This window comes from Physeter macrocephalus, chromosome 4, assembly GCF_002837175.3.
Source record: "Physeter macrocephalus isolate SW-GA chromosome 4, ASM283717v5, whole genome shotgun sequence".
In the NCBI taxonomy this organism is placed as follows: Eukaryota; Metazoa; Chordata; class Mammalia; order Artiodactyla; family Physeteridae; genus Physeter; species Physeter macrocephalus.
The window spans coordinates 56,464,233-56,485,736 of NC_041217.1; the positions used below are offsets into that span (position 1 = coordinate 56,464,233).

The following is a 21,504-nucleotide window of genomic DNA, read 5'->3' on the forward strand; positions in this document are numbered from 1 at the left end:
CCGCCCGCACCTCGCGCCTACGCCTAGCTCGCGGCCTCCCTCCTGCCCCATCTTTCTCCTCTCCCTCCTCCCCTCCTCTCCCTCCTCCCCTCCTTTCCTTCTCCCCTGCCCGCGCTCGGCTCCCCGCGCCCTGCCGGCGCCCGCTCGCTCCTCCCTCAGCCCCGGCCGGCTCTTCGCACGCCCATCCCGAGCTCGCTGCGCGCCGGCCGCCGCCTGGTCATGTCAGGATGGAGATCCGGCAGCACGAGTGGCTCTCGGCCTCCCCCCACGAGGGCTTTGAGCAGATGAGGCTGAAAAGCCGCCCGAAGGAGCCCTCGCCGAGCCTGACCCGAGTGGGCGCGAACTTCTACAGCAGCGTCAAGCAGCAGGACTACAGCGCCAGCGTCTGGCTCCGGAGGAAAGACAAGCTGGAGCACGTAAGCGCGGCTCGCTCCCCCGAGCGCGGCCCTGCATCTGCCACACGCGCGCCCCGGGGTCGGGCGCGGGGACCCCGCCGGCGGCCCGTCTTGGGGCCGGGGCGTCCGGGTCCTGCGCCCGCCCGGGGCCTCTCCAGCACTTTCTTGCCGGGAAGGAGCGGGCTGTGGGGAGGGGAGGGGAGGAGAGGGGAGGGGAGGGGAGGGGAGGGGAGGGGAGGGGAGGGGCGGGGTTGTTCCCTTCAGCACTGCCTGGCCCCGCACACCTCGACCTCCCCGGGCTTCCACTGCGGGGGGGTCATTCGCAGTGCGTTTATGGGGTGAGCAAGAAGGGGAACTGCCCCAGCGCGGCTCCAAGGAGCCGGCGTTGCACGGTAGTGGGCTTTAGAGGGGCGTTTGCTCGCGTCTTTGGGGCTGTTTTACCCGGTCCAGAACTAACATTAACAAATCCGTAAAGTTGTCGCCGCTGGCATCCAGCCTGTGTCCGCGCACAATCCATTCGAGTTTTCTGCAGCGTATCCTCTGGGATGAGCAGGTGGCGGTCCTCTCTACTTGCGCCCAGCTAGGGAGGGGTTTGCACATTGCAAGGAGAAACAGAGAAAGGAAGAGCAGGTCTCCCTGCTCCCGGGACCCGACGCTGGAGGGTGGGGGCTGGCGAGCGGAGACCCCCTCTCCCAAAGACTGCGTGTTTCGCCGGAAACGTTATTGGCGCTGGGGCCGAGCCCCTAGGGCTCGCCATTCAGGAGAGAAAAAGTCCCTGTAAAACGGCGTTTAGTGGATTCACAGTGTCAAATCTGGCCCATCAGCATCTCCTTAACCAAATGTTAACGTGAAACTAAGAGAGTTATCTCGAGGGCAGCACAGCTGGCTACAGAGAAAATGCCTTTTCTTTCCGTGGAACTGCATAATCCAAATTGAGTCTGTTAATGGAATGTGGAGGTTTCCTTGTATTTGGGTCACATCACCAATTATGATAGAAAGAACTTCTGGAACTCACACATCTACCGCCGCAAGGACCTACCCCTCCCCCGTCTCCCCTGCCCCCCCCCCCCACTCCGAGCGCTTCTCTTCTCTTGGGCATTTCAGCAGCAACTAACTTCCCAGGAGGAAGAGGGCGAAGGGGTATTTCTCTTACCCAGTCTGAAAGGAAGGTCTTTGCCTTTTCTCTTAGGGCCTGATCAACTCCGAAAGCGCAGGTTTAAAGATTTGAATTGGGGTGCATGCTGTCTTGTGTGTAGAGACAATTTCCTAATATCAAATGGATGCCTCAGATCCTTAAGACCATGGAAGTAACTGAAGGAGATTTCTAGGATGCAAGTTGTTTGAAAGGCAGCAGTATCTGTTTAAAAATGCAAGCTCCAGAATTAGCGAAGGAACCTGTGGTTATTAGTTTAAAGAGGGGCAAATAGCATCTTCCTGTAATTTGGCTCCTGATGTCGTTTTATTATCGCTAGGGAGAATGGTCTACCCTTAGAATAGTGATAGAGTATGTCTTCATTTCAGTGTCACTCTGAATATGTGTTCATTTGCAGCTTGTGCTTTTAGCTGGTCTAGTTCCTTTATTTTCTTACTGAAAATCAATACTGCCACCTTTTACGACTATGTCTCCTTGAGTCACAGACATTGCACACGTTATACTTAAATGGTTTCTCACTTTTAGATTTTCACTGAAAGTATTAAGGCATAGAGGGTGGGCCACGGCAGCCTCACCTTTGTGGATGAGTATAGGATGCTCAGTGCCTGCTGAGGGTTAGAGACCAAGGAAAGTGAGATCTGGTTGTTTGCACATAAGGATCTATGCTTTCTTCGTCACTCAGATGCTCCAAAATAGAACCTTGTACTTATTTTTTGAAAAATTACCTCTTTTGTTATTTAAATCAAAGTAACAGTTTTGTTTGCTTTCTCAAATACATATCATGAAACATGTATTCTGTTCTGATGTTTTATTGTACACTTGCTTTCAGTTAGAAAGGGGGCTTTGCTTCCAGTGAAATTTTTTTTGTGATATTCTCTTGCCCCTTTGAAACATCTACAAACATTTTAGTGAAATAATATTTATGAAAGTGCTATGAAAAATTAAATTAGCATAACAATGTAATTTTATTTTCATTCAAGCTCATCTGTCCTATGTTGTCTACACTACGATGTTTCAAGTAGTTTGATGTTAATTTCTAATTAGATATTTGAAATCTAAAAACCCATAACAAATATAACCCAGTATGTTATTGCCACACAAAGCATGAAAATGTAATGTTGACTTTATGATAGACAACATATGTGACACCTTCAGATTTAGATGTTGCAGAGATTAGGATGAGTGTATCATGTGAAATTCAAAGGTGATATATGGTAGTTTGACCCCTTTGATCTGTCTAATTAAATGGATGACTACCATTTTTATTATGTTAAAAAATGAATAATTATAATGGAGATCATATGCATGAGAACAGCCTACTATTATTTTGCTCATGCTTTAAAAGCCAATCCAGTTTTAAGGCCATAAGTAAATTATGGCTTCAAATGGTACGCATATTCAGTCATCCCAATAACGGAGTGTGGACTCTGTCCAGACTTCAGAGGCATTGCTTAATCTGAAAGTCAATAACACAATGTGTTATTGTGACAGCTAGAGAATATATTTCCACTCAATTTGCTAAAAATGAGAATAGTTTACCTCTCCTTTTCTAGTTTAAAGGCTACAGGACTAATCCCCAGATTGGAGAAGAGAAAAGTGACAGAAATTGAATGATTAAGGATTGGAATACATTCAACCCATCTTTAAATTTGATTCCTGTTGTTGGTTGGTTGATACTTAAGATGAATATCCATTAAGAAATAAATGTATGTGAGGGAATTCTCCCATTCTTAAGTCATGATTAGAAGATACAAGGAAGTTATGTTTATACCATGAATTCTAGATTTTGAACTCTACTTGTAAATTTCAGGAAAAAGTAAAATTTCTGGGCCCTGCGTAGAATGTTGTCTTATTAGCTGCAAATAGTGTCTTGGTTCTTAGAATCTTTCTCCTCCTGTTTTGCCTCATAACGCCGATGGCTTTAGAAAGCATTAGGTTTGGGAAACAATGGAAGTCTTATTCTCTGTAGGATCCCATATTTACTTTAGGTATAATGTAAAAGTGAAGGTTACGATCTAGCAAAGAAGAGGAGCATGGGGCCACTTTTTCACTCTAACCCACTCTGCTCTGTCAGCGCTCCCTGGGGCTGGATCACTTTGAGAGTCACCATTTAATACAGTTTGGCTATCCCAGAGGCCGGTGTAACATTAGGCTGGTGTCCTTTGGTGGTATATGCCTTGATTGACTTTTTTTTTTTTTCCACAAAGTTGGAGAGTTGCAGTGGCTCCTCTGCTAAGTCGCCTGGCCTGATGCCAGTTGTGTGTGTGTAGAAGTTCCTGATGCTGTTTATGGAGATGGGGATGTCTTATTTTCTCTCCTGCTTGTTCAGTTAGCTCTTGCCACAGTGTGGTTAAGAGTGGGGCTCTGGTTAGATAGGCCTGGGCAAAGGACCCACAGTCACCAGGATGTACATTCACAGTCCTCCATAAGGAGTTGCAGGTTTACTGGGTGATTCAAGGAGACAGTCCATGCCTATACTACAGTGATGCACAGTCCCCTTATGGCAGGGGCTCAGTAAGTACTACAAAAGAAATTTTTCTTCACTCTTCTCACCTGTGCAGGTTGGCAGGTGTCGTAGTTCGATCTGGTATAACAGACTGGGTGGCTTTTAAACATTTATTTCTCACAGTTCTGGAAGCTGGGAAGTCCAATATCAAGGCACAGGCAGATTTGGTGTCTGGTAGGGCCTGCTTCCTGGTTCATAGATAGCCGTCTTTTTGCTGAGTCCTCACGTGGTGGTGGTGGTGGTGGTGGTGATGGGGGAGCTCTCTGAAGACTATCTTGTTCATGTGGACTCCAGCCTTATTACCTGATCATCTCCCAAAGGCCCCACCTCCAAATGCCAGCATATTGAGGATTGGGTTTCAACACGTGAATTTGGCTGGGGTGGAGGGGGCCATAAGCATCCAGACATCCAATCCATCGCAGCATGGTATTTTCCACATCTTAGTTGCCTGGCCTGCTGGGAGCTCCATGCTGATACTTGTTTTCATGATTGTCAAGTCAGCTGAAAGGAAGCTGGTGAATCATGAAATGCCTTTCAGTACTTCTACCCAGAAGTGGTGCATCTATTTGACTCATGATAGTTGGCCAAAGAAAGTTTCCTGGCCAAGGCTTTCTTGAAGGAGGGTGAGGAAGGGGCATTCAACCAAGACCCAAAAGAAGGAGAAAGAGAACATCCATGACAAGCTCATAAGGATGACCATGAGACATAAAGCTCTTAGCACAGCATATGGCCGGTGCTCAATGCTCAACACACAGTACCTATAGGTATAATTGCTGCTCAGGTGTTGCCTGGCTGAGCCAGCACTCTCCACCCAAAGAGCTTCCAGATTTCATATTTGAGATCAGCCTGCCTGAATCATAGTTCTGGACCCAGAAGTGTATGGGTCCTTTTGTCAGCAAGGCCAGCTCACCATTCCTGGCCTGTTAAGTTGCCTCTTTGCTTGGCTTCTGGTCCATTTTCTGGGGGCTTCTTTCCTGGGCCAGTGGGCCCCTGTTTGTTCCCTGCCTGGCCATTCTGAGGCTGACTCTTGTTCTCACTCTCTCTGTGGGTTCTGCTAGTGGAGACCAACTCCTTGCCCTGTCCCCAACTTCTGCTTTCCTTCCCATCTTTGCACTGGTGGTGATATTTATCTGCATGGTGGCTCAGAAAGTCTATTTAAAATGGAAAGAGAAAGCAGAAGAGAGAAACTGTAAAGAGTAGAAGACAGAATCCTTAATGTTCACACTTGTAGTGAGCCCTAGTGTCTTGCTTGGTTTAGTAAGTGCCTCACTAAAAAAAAAAAAAATTGTCTTCTCTAAGTGTGAATTTTCACACTTAAATAGAGTTTATGTTACCGGTGAATAGTAGATAAATGCCAAGTGCAAACTTGCCTCCTGGAATAAATTATTCACATGATGAGCAAAGAAGAATAAATGGATTGGAGCAAACTTGGTCACCGTGGTCTAGGCTCATATTATGTAATGTTACATATGTCCCACAGAGCAGATTCGTGAAAGTAATTATACTCCACAGAGCAGATCAGTAAAGCACCAAAAGACAAAGTTCAACCTAAGGGAATGCATCTTTAAAATGTACCATTAAAAATCAACCAACTAACCAACGAAACAAACAAATGAACAAGGAGGAAATATCCTTTTTTATGTTTATGTATTTTTGGCCAGACTGGATAATTTTAGTCTGGCAAACATTTAAGAACATTAACATTTACCAGGATTATTTACTGTGACTTTAGATAAATAGAATAGACTGAGGCAGAATTCTCTGCCTCTCTAACCCATGCGTCAAGAAATGAAAGTCTAGATGTCTCTTGAGTGTATTCTGATGCATCTCAGTGTTGTGTCCATTATTGTATTTGTCATTACTTTAGGTGGCATATATTTATTCTACTAATGGACTGTAGGTTGACATTTCAGTTTGTTTTGAAGAAACTTTGACTTCTTTGAACTGTGTTGAGTATGCCTTATTGAGTTATTTTAACATAATCACTGTCAGTGATATATTAAATATATTTAACTTGAGAAGCTCAAGACTACTGAACCTAAGATTCCTTTTTCTTCCCTTCTTCCATGTAATAGCCACTACCTATTTCCTCTGGCTAGTTTCTCTGAAAGTTTTCACTTCTCCTCACAGATTTCTGTATCTGTCTCAGGTTTAAACCTATGTAACAATTGCCAGTTGTTCTGTTCTGGCTCTAATGGTCAAGAAATATAATGAATCTTTTCAATTTCTGGAACAAGGCAGTAACTATATATTATGTTCTTGTACCGAATTGACTGATAGATGGCATAGTTAGGCAGAGATAGAATTTGTGGTAAAGTAGCAATCCAGAGATGTTGCTTCAAGTGTATGTGTTGGGGACATTTAAAATGATTGTCTCAAATTCATACCTACATAAATTGTGCTGTGAGAGTACAACATAAATGTTGAGTTACAGTTGAAATGCCACACAGTGGTTGTGAAGAGACAGACCTTTTTACCAAAAACGTATGTTTAAATTTTTCTCAGAAACAGAGACAAAAGAGCCCAGTTTCTAAAATCACAAATCAAGCTGTTAAGCAGGGCTTATGAAGAAGAATAAAGAGCATGGCAAACTTTCCCAGGTAGACTTATATACATTGGAAAATCTCACTGATGCCTAACATATGAAGTGGGCCCAAGCTGGACTGCCTGACTGGGTATCATGGGACTGGATGTCATGGCAATTGGGTGATAAATATGGTTTTTTATCCTCTAGAGTAGATGGTGAACCTTGTGAACATATTCTTTTTCTGAATTGAGCTATAATTGTGCTCCTGCCAATAAGTTGTTAGGGCTATTACAGGTATAACATGAGGAATTAAGTTGAGAAGATGGGACTCATTGAAGTAAAGAAAACACTAACTGACACACTCATCATCAACAGATATTTATTGAGGGTGACTTTTATGTGAAAGACACTTTGTTAGGAGATTATGAGGACTTTCATTCAACAAGCATTTATGTGATGTATACTGTGTTCCAAACAGTAGAGAGTATACAAAGACCAAAGCAAGTCTTTGCCTTCTCTCAAGATGCTTACAATTTTATAAATATAGTTATAATATGATTACAGTGTTATGAATAATACAGAAAAATGCAAAGTAGCATAAACCTCTGTCTTCAAAGGACTTATTTAGACAAGGATAAAATAGGTAATGAATCCTGTCATATATTGATTGCATATTGTAACAAAGTTAAATTTATTCCAGTAATACAAAGTTGATATAAAATTCAAAAGTCAGTGTAATTTATCACATTAACAGAATGAAAGTAAACCCATATCTCAATAAATGAAGTAAAAGTGTTTGATGAAATTCTATACTTAGGCATGATAAAATTCTCAACAAACTGGAAATAAAAGGAAACTTCATTATTCTGATAAAGAGTTTCTTTAAAAAGTATCATAGTTAATGGTGAAATATTTAAAAATATCCACCTGGATAGTGAGGCATAGATGTCCATCATCATCACTTCTGTTCACCATTGTACAGGAGGTCATAACCAATGCAGTAAGGCAAGAGTAAGAATTCAAAGGAAGTAGTAAAATTGTCATTAGCAGATGACATTATTTTGTACATCTGAACAAAATAAACTACAGATAACACTCAATGAATTAATAATGTCACTGGATTTATCATAGCTACTGGATACAAAGTTACTATACAAAATTAAATTATGAAAAAACAATTCCAAAATAAAACTAAAAACTGTTACCATCTACATTAAGATAAAAATATCAAATACTTAAGGAGATTGATAAGACTTCTTTTTAATTTTCTCCCAGATTGATCTATAGAGTAGATACAATTCCAATTAAAATCCCAGCAAGTTTGTATATGTTGAAAAGTGATTCTAATTTGTATGAAAATGCAAAAGGCCAAAAATAGAGAAGACAATCTTGATGAAGAACAACTTAGTCGACTGTTTCCAAATAGCAAATCTAGATTAATTAAAGCAATGTGGTATTGGTGTAAGGATAATTGAATAGATCAATCAACAGAAAGTGCAGAAACAGACCTATGTATATGTTATTATTGACAGGTTCTTGATTTATGACAAAAGTGACAGGCACAGAAGTGCACTGGGAAAAAGATGGTCTTTTAGAAAAATGGTGTTGAGTCAGTTGTATATCTGTATTAAAAAAATGTGGTTTCTCTTTCACACTATACACAAAGGTGGTCAAAGAAAGCTTCACCCTAGGCAAAGTTTTGTACGGGTCTTAGGAGCTCAGGAAGAAGAGCTGCTGGATATCGGACTGGCCTGAACCAAGGCTTTTGAGTGGAATCTGGTCAACAAAAAGCCTGTTTGGAAGACCAGTGGGTGAACAAGTATGACTAGAGGACAGGGTTTGTTTAAGTGAGTGTTGCGTGTGAAAACACCCACAGTGGTAGATTAGGACAAGACCACAGAGGACTTGAGGATTTGAATTGTAATAATGCTGATGATGTTCAGCTTTATTCTGTAAGCAAACTGGAGGTATTTCAGTAGGCACTTCAGTTAGCAAGTCTGGGTTTCAGAAAACCTGCTGGTGGCTCACAGAGTTGAGGAAGAAGAGCCTGGCTTGTGGGGGGGACCAGTGTAAAGTCTCTTTTAGTGGTAGAGATAGGAAGTAACAAAAGAGTGTGGTGAAAAGTAGAAAAATCGAGGAACAGATGTAAGAAATATTGTGAAATGAGAGTTCATGGGGGGAGTTCCTTGGTGGTCTAGTGGTTAGGATTGGGTACTTTCACTACTGTGGCCCGGGGTTCAATCCTGGTTGGGGAACTGAGATCCCACAAGCAGTGCCATGTGCCCCCTCCCAAAAAAACCTGCTACTCCAGTAAACACAAGAATGAAACAGCCTTATTACAAAAAGAAAAAGAGTTCATGGGACTTGGTGCTTGACTGGATGTGGGGAGTCTGAGAAAGCTCATCCATTCAGCAAATATTTATTGAGTGCCAGCATGTCCCAGGAATTGTGATTGGTGTGATGGGTACAAGGATGAACAGGGAAAATTCCAGAAATGCCTTGAGAGTTGGAATTCTGCCTTACTCATCTTTGTATCTTGGACACAAGCCATTGTTATTGTCTTGATCCATATTATCAATATTATTATGATCATAATTAACAAACAGTCTAATTTCTGCTCTCTGCAAGGAGCTGAGCTTAAGGCTTGAGAAAATTCAAATGTCTGTGATTGGGCCTTTGACATCAGGCTGAATATGGTCTAGTTCTCCAGAACTCAGCTTAAATGTTTTCACTTCTAAACCTAAAGTCTGGTTAAATACCCCTTTTATGTGGTCCCATAACATCATGGGCAAGCATCTGTTATAGCACTTAATACACTGTTTTTTTTAAAATTGCCTGATTAATTGTCTATCTTTTGACCTCATTGGAAAGCTTGAGGACAACAGTGGTTTATTTATAACAATGTACCCTTAATGCCCAGCACAGTGCCTGGTAGGCATCCAATGTTGACTGACTTGACTGTTGAAACAGTGAATGAATGAATATGTGCTAGGGAGGCAGGACTTATACACAAGTGAAAGAATGAGGTGGCATACACTACTTACTTTACTTGACAGACAAATGCTAAGATGTTAAATGCAACAAGAGTTCAGTGGAAAGAAACACCAGAAGCTCCATGAGAAACTCCTGAAAAGGGTTATGATTAAATGTCAGCTGGAGAAAATAACAGACAAGTCTGCATCTAAACAATCTGTAGTTTGTTTGAGATTCTATCCAGTTTTTTTAAGACCTGGGAAGTGAGAGTTTTAGGGCCACTTTAGTGACCTATTCCAATATCTAATGCTATTGTTTACATGACTTCTTTTTTTTAGTTTTTATTTCTATATGTCTTTGTTTTTATTAGTCAAGAAGAATACTAATTTTTAAATTTTTCACAAGTACTTTGGTCTAACTTTTTACCATGTCTAAATCTGCTGGTTCATTATTTAGCCTCTGCCCTGTTCTGGCTGAGTGCATGTGATCAGAGACTGTGAGATACTCTACAGCAGGGAATGTGTCAAAACTGCCAAAATCCCCTTAAAGAGCTGCCACTCTTTTTTTTTTTTTTTTTTTTTGCTGTACGCGGGCCTCTCACTGTTGTGGCCTCTCCCGTTGCAGAGCACAGGCTCTGGACGCGCAGGCTCAGCGGCCATGGCTCACGGGCCCAGCCGTTCTGCGGCATGTGGGATCTTCCTGGACCGGGGCACGAATCCGTGTCCCCTGCATCGGCAGGCGGACTCTCAACCACTGCGCCACCAGGGAAGCCCAGACCTGCCACTCTTGATCAGTAAGAATCTCCTACTATGACTTCCTGACTTGTCTGTTTCCAACCTTTTTTCATTCCCTAAGTTCTTCTTGCTGCAATCCATGACTTGTGCACACGTTGCTTAAAACCTGTCCTGTAAGATTCCTAATACATCTTCTTTTGAAAAATAAACTTTTATTTTGGAATAACTTTAGATTTATGGAAAAGTTGTAGAGATAGTAAAGGCATTTCCTATACATACCTCACCCTAGTTTCAATTTCCCTTAGTGTTAAATTCCAAACTCCAGGCTTCATTAGAATTTCACCAGTTTTTAATGTCCTTTTTCTGTTCTAAGATCCAATCCAAGATAACACATTGCATTTAGTTGTGTTCTTAGTCAGCCTTTGGTCTGTGATAGTTTCTCAGGCTTTCCTCATTTTTTTACGGCCTTGACGGTTTTTGTTTTCAGCCTAATTGAGGTATAATTGACTAATAAAATTGTAAGATATTTAAAGGTTTCCCGCCATTGAGTTAATGAAGACATCCATCACCTCATATATTTATTTTTTTCTTGTGTGTGTGAGAACATTTAAGTTCTATTCTGTAAGCAAAATTCAGTTATATCACAGTGTTATCATTGGTAATCACTATGTTTATATTGATCTTCAGACCTTATAAATCTTATAACTGAAAGTTTACACTTTTACCAACCTTTCCATATTTTCCCCATTCTGCAGGCCCTGGCAACCACTTTTCTACTCTCTGAGTATATGAGTTTGAGTGTTTTTTTTTTTTTAGATTTTACATGTAAGTGATATCATGCAGTATTTGTCTTTCTCTGGCTTACCTAACTTAGCATAATTCCCTCAAGTTCCTCCATATTGTTGCAAATGAAAGGATTTCCTTTTTACTCATGGCTGAATAATATTCTATATATTTGTATATCGCATCTTATTTATTCATTCATCTGCTTATGGACGCTTAGGTTCTTTTCACATCATGGCTATTGGAATTAATGCTGCAGTGATCATGGTGGTGCAGATATCTCTTCAACATCCTGTTTTCATTTCCTTTGGGTAAATACTCAGAAGTGGGATTGCTAGATCATATGGTAGTTGCATTTTTAATTTTTTGAGGAGTTTGCATACTGTTTCCCATACAGGCTGTACCAATTTATATTCCCACCAGTAGTGCTGTAGTGTTTCCTTTTCTCCATATGTTTACTAGCACTTGTTATTTGTTGTCTTTTTTATTATAGTCATTCTAACAGGTGTTAGGTAATATCCCATTCTGGTTTTAATCTGCATTTCCCTGATGATTAGTGATGTTGAGCATATTTTCATTTACCTGTTGGCCATCTGTATGTCTTCTTAGGAAAAATGTCTATTCAGATACTCTGCCCATTTTTTAAAGAGTTGTTTGTTCTTTGCTGTTGAGTTGTATGAATTCTTTGGTTATTAACTCTTTATCAGATATATGATTTGCAAATATTTTCTCCCATTTGGTAGGTTGCTTTTTCATTTTGTTGATGGTTTCCTTGCTGTGCAGAAACTTTTTAGTTTGATGTAGTCCCACTTGTTTATTTCTGCTTTTGATGCCTTTGCCTTTGATGTCAAATCCAAAACATTATCACCAAGACAGATGTCATGGAGCTTACAGCCTATGTTTTCTTCTAGAAGTTTTATGATTTCAGGTCTTACATTCAAATCTTTAATCCATTTTCAATTATTTTTGTGTATAGTGGTCCAGTTTCATTCTTTTGCATGTGGCTGGCCAATTTCCCTAACACCATATATTGAAGAGACTGTACTTTCCCCAGTGTACAGCCTTGGCTTCTTTGTCTTAAATTACCTGACCTCATATGCATGGGTTTATTTCTGGGCTCTCTATTCTGTTCTGTTGATCTATATGTCCGTTTTTATTGCCAACACCATACTGTTTTGGTTAGTATAGCTTTGTAAAATAGTTTGAAATCAGGGAGTGTGCTCTTTCTTTCTCAGATTGTTTTGGCTATTTGGGGTCTTCTGTGGTTCCTTATGCATTTTAGGATTCTTCTCTTTGAAAAGTGCTATTGAAATTTTGATAGGGATTGCTTTGACTCTGTAGATTTCTTTGGGTTGAGTGGACATTTTAACAATGTTAATTCTTCCAATCTATGAGCATGGAATAGCTTTCCATTTACTTGTGTTTTCTTCAATTTATTTCAACAGTGTCTTATAGTTTTCAGTGTTTAGGTGTTTCACCTCCTTGGTTAAATTTATTCCTAGGTATTTTATTCTTTTGGCTGTGATTATAAATGAGATTGTTTTCTTAATTTCTCTTTCTGTTAGCTCATTGTTACTGTATATAAACACAACAGATTTTTGTTTGTTGATTTTGTACCCTGCAACTTAACTGTATTTGTTTATTTCTAACAGTTTTTTGGTGGAGTCCTTGTAGTTTTCTATATATAATATCATGTCATCTGCAGATAGAGACAATTTTACTTCTTCTTTTCCAATTTAGATGCCTTTTATTTCTTCTTCCTGCCTAATTGCTGTGGCTAGGACTTCCAATACTGTTTTGAATAAAAGTGCTGAGAGTGGCCATCCTTGTTTTTGTTCCTGTTCCTGCTCTTAGAAGAAAGAGCAATTCTAATTTTATTTATTTTAGTTCTCTACCTTTTTTCTTGGTAAGTCTGCCTAATGGTTTGTCTACTTTGTTTATCTTTTCAAAAAAACCAGCTCTTAGTTTCTTTGATCTTTTCTATTGTCTTTTTAGTGTCTATTTCATTTGTTTCCATTCTGTTATTTGTTATCTCCTTTCTTCTATTAACTTTGGATTCAGTTCCTTTTCTAGTTCCTTGAGGAGTAAAGTTAGGTTGTTTATTTGAGATCTTTCTTCTTTCTTAATGTAGGCATTTACTGTTATGAACTTCCTTCTAAAACTGCTTTTGCTGCATCACATACGCTTTGATATGTTGTATTTCCTTTTCATGTGTCTCAATATAGTTTGATTTCCTTTTATCAAAAAAATTTTATTTTATATTGGAGCATAGTTGATTAACAATGTTGTGTTAGTTTCAAGTGTATAGCAAAGTGATTCAGTTATACATGTATCTATTCTTTTTCAAATTCTTTTCCCATTTAGGTTATTACAGAATACTGAGCAGTGTTCCCTGTGCTATACAGTAGGTCCTTGTTGGTTATCTATTTTAAAATAGTAGTGAGTACATGTCAATCCTGAACTACCAATCTATCCTTCCCCCCCACCAGCCTTCCTCCCTGGTAACCATAACTTCCTTCTCTAAGTCTGTGAGTCTGTTTCTGTTTTGAACTTTTGTAAAGTTCATTTGTATCTTTTTTTTTTTTAGATCCTGCATATAAGCGATGTCATATGATATTTGTCTTTCTCTGTCTGACTTGCTTCACTTAATATGATAATCTCCAGGTCCGTCCATGTTGCTGCAGATGGCATTATTTCATTCTTTTTAAAGGCTGAGTAGTATTCCATTGTGTATATGTACCACATCTTCATCCATTCATCTTTCGATGGCTATTGTAAACAGCACTGCCATGAATATTGGGGTGCATGTATCCTTTTAACACATGTTTTTCTCTGGATATATGCCCAGGAGTGGGATTGCTGGATCATATGGTAGCTCTATTTTTAGTTTTTTAAGGAACCTCCATACTGTTCTCCATAGTGGCTGTACCAATTTACATTGACACCAACAGTGTAGGAGGGTTCCTTTTACTCCACACCTCTTCAACATTTATTGTTTGTAGACTTTTGGATGATGGCCATTCTAACTGGTGTGAGGTGATATCTCATTGTAGTTTTGATTTGAATTTCTCCAGTAATTAGTGATGTTGAGCATCTTTTCGTGTGCCTCTTGGCCGTCTGTATGTCTTCTTTGGAGAAATACCTATTTAGGTCTTCTGCCCATTATTTTATTTTTTATTTTATTTTATTTTTTTGAGCCACATGAGCTGTTTGTAAATTCTGGAGACTAATTCACTGTCAGGCGCATCTTTTGCAAAATATTTTCTCCCATTCTGTGGGTTGTCTTTCGTTTTGTCTGTGGTTTCCTTTGCTTTGCAAAAGCTTTTGCATTTAATTAGGTTCCATTTGTTTATTTTTGTTTTTATTTCTGTTACTCTAGGGAGTGGATTGAAGAAGATATTGCTGCGATTTATGTCAAAGAGGGTTTTATGTTTTCCTTTAAGAGTTTTATAGTATCCGGTGTTACTTTTAGGTCTGTAATCCATTTGGAGTTTATTTTGTGTATGGTGTTAAAGAATGTTCTAATTTCATTTTTTCACGTGTGGCTTTCCAGTTTTCACAGCATCATTTATTGAAGAGACTGTTTTTCCTCAATTATATAGTCCTGCCTCCTTTATTGTAGATTAATTGGCCATAGGTGCCTGAGTTTATTTTTGGGCTTTCTATCCTGTTACATTGATCTATATTTCTGTTCTTATGCCAGTATAATACTACTTTGATGACTGTAGCTTTGTAGTATAGTCTGAAGTCAGGGAGCCTGATTCCTCCAGCTCCATTTTTCTTTCCCAAGATTGCTTTGGCTATTCATGGTCTTTTGTGTCTCTGTACAAATTTAAGATTTTATGTTTTAGTTCTGTGAAAAATGCCATTGGTAATTTGATAGGGATTGCATTGCATTTGTACATTGCCTTGGGTAGTATAGTCATTTTGACAATATTGATTCTTCCAATCCAAGAACATGGTATATCTCTCCATCTGTTTGTGTCATCTTCCACCTTTTTCATCAGTGTCTTATAGTTTTTGGAGTATGGGTCGTTTGTCTCCTTAGCTAAGTTTATTCCTAGGTATTTTATTCTTTTTGATGTGATGGTAAATGGGATTGTTTCCTTAATTTCTCTTTCTGATCTTTCATTGTTGGTGGATAGAAATGCTACAGATATCCAGCAACTTTACCGAATTCATTGATGAGCTCTAATAGTTTTCTGGTGGCATTGTTAGGATTTTCTATGTATAGTATCATGTCATCTGTAAACAGTGACAGTGTTACTTCTTCTTTTCCAATTTGGGTTTCTTTTATTTCTTTTTTTTAATATTTTATTTATTTTTTTAATTGTTTTTTTAAAATTTTATTTCTTTATTTATTTTTGAATTTTATTTATTTATTTCTTTATTTTTTGCGGTACACGGACCTCTCACTGTTGTGTCCTCTCCCATTGCGGAACACAGGCTCTGGATGCGCAGGCTCAGCGGCCATGGCTCACAGGCCTAGCCGCTCCGCAGCATGTGGGGTCTTCCTGGCCTGGGGCACGAACCCGTGTCCCCTGCATCAGCAGGCAGACTCTCAACCACTGCGCCACCAGGGAAGCCCCTTTATTTTATTTTTATATGGCCGGTTCTTATTAGCTATCTATTTTATACAAATTAGCGTATATATGTCAATTCCAATCTCCCAATTCATCCCAAGACCACCCCTCCCCCACCCCGCTTTCCCCCCTTGAGTCCATATGTTTTTCTTCTACATCTGTGTCTCTATTTCTGCCTTGCAAAACAGTTCATCTCTACCATTTTTCAAGATTCCACATATGCGTTAATATACGATATTTGTATTTCCCTTTCTGACTTACTTCACTCTGTATGACAGTCTCTAGGTCTATCCACCTCACTACAAATAACTCTATTTTGTTTCTTTTTATGGCTGAGTAATATTGCATCGTATATATGTACCACATCTTCTTTATCCATTTGTCTGTCGATGGGCATTTAGGTTGCTTCCATGACCTGGCTATTGTAAATAGTGCTGCATTGAACATTGGGGTGCATCTGTCTTTTTGAATTATGGTTTTCTGAGTATATGCCTAGTAGTGAGATTGCTGGGTCATATGGTAATTCTATTTTTAGTTTTTTAAGGAACCTCTGTACTGTTCTCCATAGTGGCTGTATCAACTTACAGTCCCACCAGCAGTGCAAGAGGGTTCCCTTTTCTACATACCCTCTCCAGCATTTGTTGTTTGTAGATTTTCTGATTATGCACATTCTAACTGGTGTGAGGTGATACCTCGTTGTAGTTTTGACTTGCATTTCTCTAATAATTAGTGATGTTGAGCATCTTTTCATGTGCCTCTTGGCCATCTGTATGTCTGCTTTGGAGAAATGTCTACTTAGGTCTTCCACCCAGTTTTGGATTGGATTGTTTGTTTTCTTGATATTGAGCTGCATGAGCTGTTTATATATTTTGGAGATTAATCCACTGTCTGTTGATTCGTTTGCAAATATTTTCTCCCATTTTGAGGGTTGTCTTTTCGTCTTGTTTATAGCTTCCTTTGCTGTGCAAAAACTTTTAAGTTTCATTAAGTCCCATTTGTTTATTTTTGTTTTTATTTCCATTATTCTAGGAGGTGGATCAAAAAGATCTTGCTGTGTTATGTCAGAGTGTTCTTCCTATGTTTTCTTCTAAGAGTTTTATAGTGTTCGGTCTTACATTAAAGTCTGTAATCCATTTTGAGTTTATTTTTGTGTATGGTGTTAGGGAATGTTCTAATTTCATTCTTTTCCGTTTAGCTGTCCAGTTTTCCCAGCACCACTTATTGAAGAGACTGTCTTTTCTCCATGGTATATCCTTGTCTCCTTTATCATAGATTAGATGACCATAGGTGTGTGGGTTTACTTCTGGGCTTTCTATCTTGTTCCATTGATCTATGTTTCTGTATTTGTCCCAGTAGCATATTGTCTTGATTACTGTACCTTTGTGGTATAGTCTGAAGTCAGGGAGTCTGATTCCTGCAGGTCTGTTTTTTTCCCCTCAAGATTGCTTTGGCTATTCAGTGTCTTTTGTGTCTCCATACAAGTTTTAAGATTTCTTCTAGTTCTGTAAAAAATGCCATTGGTAATTAGATAGGGATTGCATTGAATCTGTACATTGCCTTGGGCAGTATAGTCATTTTCACAATATTGATTCTTCCAATCCAAGAACATGGTATATCTCTCCATCTGTTTGTTTCATCTTTAATTTCTTTCAGCAGTGTCTTATAGTTTGCTGCATACAAGTCTCTTGTCTCCCTAGGTAGATTTATTCCTAGGTATTTTATTCTTTTTGTTGCAGTGGTAAATGGGAGTGTTTTCTTAATTTCTCTTTCAGATTTTTCATCATTAGTGTATAGGAATGCAAGAGATTTCTGTGCATTAATTTTGTATCCTGAAACTTTACCAGATTCATTGATTAGCTCTAGTAGTTTTCTGGTAGCATCTTTAGGATTCTCTATGTATAGTATCATGTAATCTGCAAACAGTGACAGTTGTACTTCTTCTTTTCCAATCGTGTTCTTTTTATTTCTTTTTCTTCTCTGATTGCCATGGCTAGGACTTCCAAAACTATGTTGAATAATAGTGGTGAGAATGGACATCCTTGTCTTGTTCCTGATCTTAGAGGAAATGCTTTCAGTTTTTTTTTTTTTTTTTTTTTTTTTTTTTTTGTGGTACGTGGGCCTCTCGTTGTGGCCCCTCCCATTGTGCAGCAGAGGCTCCAGATGTGCAGGCTCAGCGGCCATGGCTCACAGGCCCAGCCGCTCTGCGGCATGTGGGATCTTCCCAGATCGGGGCACGAACCCGATAGGGATTGCATTGAATCTGTACATTGCCTTGGGCAGTATAGTCATTTTCACAATATTGATTCTTCCAATCCAAGAACATGGTATATCTCTCCATCTGTTTGTTTCATCTTTAATTTCTTTCAGCAGTGTCTTATAGTTTGCTGCATACAAGTCTCTTGTCTCCCTAGGTAGATTTATTCCTAGGTATTTTATTCTTTTTGTTGCAGTGGTAAATGGGAGTGTTTTCTTAATTTCTCTTTCAGATTTTTCATCATTAGTGTATAGGGGCACGAACCCGTGTCCCCTGCATCAGCAGGCGGACTCTCAACCACTGCACCACCAGGGAAGCCCGATGCTTTCAGTTTTTCACCATTGAGAACGATATTTGTTGTGGGTTTGTTATATATGGCCTTTATTATGTTGAGGTAGGTTCCCTCTGTGCCCACTTTCTGGAGAGTTTTTATCATAAATGGGTATTGAACTTTATCAAAAGCTTTTTCTGCATCTACTGAGATGATCATATGGTTTTTCTTCTTCAATTTGTTAATATGGTGTATCAGATTGATTGATTTGCATATATTGAAGAATCCTTGCATCCCTGGGATAAATCCCACTTGTTCCTGGTGTGTGATCTTTTTAATGTGTTGTTGGATTCTGTTTGCTAGTATTTTGTTGAGGACTTTTGCAACTATATTCATTAGTGATACTGGTCTGTAATTTTCTTTTTCTGTAGTGTCTTTGTCTGGTTTGGGTATCAGAGTGAAGGTGGCCTCGTAGGATGAGTTTGGGAGTGTCCCTTCCTCTGCAAGTTTTTGGAAGAGGTTGAGAAGGATTGATGTTAGCCCTTCTCTAAATGTTTGATAGAATTCACCTGTCGTTACTGTGATGTTGGACAGATATTTGATTCTTAGTAAAGATTTCTTATACTTAGTTAAAAAATTTTTTTTTACTGTAAATACAGAAGTTAGGATGATGGCTTTCTTTTATAGTCACTAAAGAGGAACTATGTCTTTTATATTTGTCTTGGAAAATACTTCTCATTAATGTTCATAAAATACTATATTCCTGGAAAAGGAAAAAAAAAAGAATTCACCTGTGAAGCCATCTAGTCCTTGACTTTTGTTTGTTGCAAGATTTTTAATCACAGTTTCATTACTTGTGATTGGTCTGTTCATATTACCTATTTCTTCCTGGTTCAGTTTTGGAAGGTTTTACCTTTCTATGAATTTGTACATTTCTTCCAGCTTGTGCATTTTATCAGCATATATTTGCTTGTAGTAGTTTCTTATGATCCTGTGTGTTTCCATGGTGTCTGTTGTGACTTCTCCTTTTTCATTTCTAATTTTATTGATTTGAGTCATCTCCCTCTTTTTCTTGATGAGTCTGGCTTAAGGTTTATCAATTTTAATTATCTTCTCAAAGAAGCACCTTTTAATTTTATTGATCTTTGCTATTGTTTTTTGTTTCTATCTAATTTATTTCTGCTCTCATCTTTATGATTTCTTTCCTTCTACTAACTTTGGGTTTTGTTTGTTCTTCTTTCTCTAGTTCCTTTAGGTGTAAGGTTAGATTGTTTATTCGAGAGTTTTCTTGTTTCTCTATGTAGGATTATATTGCTATAAACTTCCCTCTTAGAACTGCTTTTGCTGCATCCCATACATTTTGGATCATTGTATTTTCATTGTAATTTGTCTCTAGGTATTTTTTGATTTCCTCTTTGATTTCTGCAGTGATCTGTTGGTTATTTAGTTACGTATTGTTTAGCCTCCATGTGTTTGTGTTTTTTACGTTTTTTCCCCAGTAATTTATTTCTAATCTCATAGTGTTGTGGTTGGAAAAGATGCTTGATATGATTTTAATTTTCTTAAATTTACCAAGGCTTGCTTTGTGGCCCAGCATATTGTCAGTCCTGGTGAATATTCCAAGTGCCCTTGAGAGGAATATGTATACTGCTGCTTTTGGATGGAATGCTCTATAAATATCCATTGTCTAGTCTAATGTGTCATTTAATGCCTGTGTTTCCTTATTGATCTTCTATGTGGATAATCTGTCCATTGATGAAAGTAGGGCTTTAAAAGTTCCCCACTATTATTGTGTTACTGTTTATTTCTCCTTTTATGGCTGTTAGTATTTGCCCTATATATTGTGGTGCTCCTCTGTTGCATGCATACATATTTACAATTGCTATATCTTCTACTTGGTTTGATCCCTTGATCATTATATACTGTCCTTCTTTGTTTCTTATAACAGTCTTTATTTTGAAGTCTATTTTATATGATATGAGTATTGCTATTCTAGCTTTCTTTCGATTTGCATTTGCATGGAATACCTTTTTCCATCCCCTCACTTTCAGTCTGTATGTGTCCCTAGATCTGAAGTGGGTCTCTTGCAGACAGAATATTTACAGGTGTTGTTTTTGTATCCATTCCATCAGCCTGTGTCTTTTGGTTGGAGCATTTACTCCATTTACATTTAAGGTAATTATTGATATGTATTTTCCTATTGCCAGTTTCTTAATTGTTTTGGATTTTTTTTGTAGGTCTTTTATCTTCCCTTCCTCTTTTGTTTTCTTCTCTTGTGATTTGATGTCTAACTTTAGTATTGTTTGTGGATTTCTTTTCCTTTTTTATGTGTGTATCTGTTTTAGATTTTAGATTTGCGGTTACCAAGAGTTTTTAATATAGCAGTCTATCAAAGATTGTTTTAAGTTGCTGGTCTTTTAATTTCAAATGCATTTCCAATATCCTGCATTTGTGCTCTTTTCTTCTCAGAATTGCTTGTTTTGATATCATATATTTGTTCAGACAGTTTCCTACATTTACTTTATCTTTGCCTTAACCGGTGAGCTTAACTACTTTTAATTTTCTTGTTTCTAGTTGCCTTTTCTTTTCCATTAGAGAAGTTCCTTTAGTATTTGTTGCAAAACTGGCCTGGTGGTGCTGAATCTTCTTAGCTTTTGTTTGTCTGTAAAGCTTTTGATTTCTCTGTTGAATCTGAATGAAGGCCTTGTTGTGTAAAGGTTTCTTGGTTGTAGCTTCTTCCCTTTTATCGCTTTAAATATATCATGCCACTCCCTTATGGCCTGGAGAGTTTCTGCTGAGAAATCACTGATAACCTTATGGCAGTTCCTTTCTATGTTATTTGTTGCTTTTCCCTTGTTGCTTTTAATAATCTTTCGGTGTCTTTAATTTTTGTCAGTTTGATTACTGTGTGTCTTGATGTGTTCCTCCTTGTGTCCGTCCTACCTGGGACGCTCTGTGCCTCCTGAACTTGGGTGACTGGTTCCTTTCCCGTGTTAGGGAAGTTTTCAGCTATTATTTCTTCAAATATTTTCTCAGGTCCTTTATCTCTCTCTTCTCCTTCTGGGACCCCTATAATGCGAATGTTGGTGCATTTAATATTGTCCCAGAGGGGGCGTCCCTGGTGGCTCAGTGGTTGCGCGTCCGCCTGCCGATGCAGGGGAACCGGGTTCGCGCCCCGGTCTGGGAGGATCCCACATGCCGCGGAGCGGCTGGGCCCGTGAGCCATGGCCCCTGGGCCTGCGCGTCCGGAGCCTGTGCTCCGCAACGGGAGAGGCCGCAGCAGAGGGAGGCCCGCATACCACAAAAAAAAAAAAAAAAAAAAAAT

At 39.1% G+C, this 21,504-nt stretch overlaps 1 protein-coding gene across 1 annotated transcript in view; it reads left to right on the forward strand.

Moving 5' to 3' along the window:
- Positions 1 to 210: 210 nt before the first annotated feature.
- Positions 211 to 21,504, forward strand: part of PLD5 (phospholipase D family member 5) — a 524,774-nt gene continuing 503,480 nt past the window's right edge. Inside the window, exon 1 of the mRNA XM_055084222.1 lies at positions 211 to 416. The gene's annotated coding sequence lies outside the window, so the exon portion shown is untranslated. The remainder of the gene's footprint in view (positions 417 to 21,504) is intronic.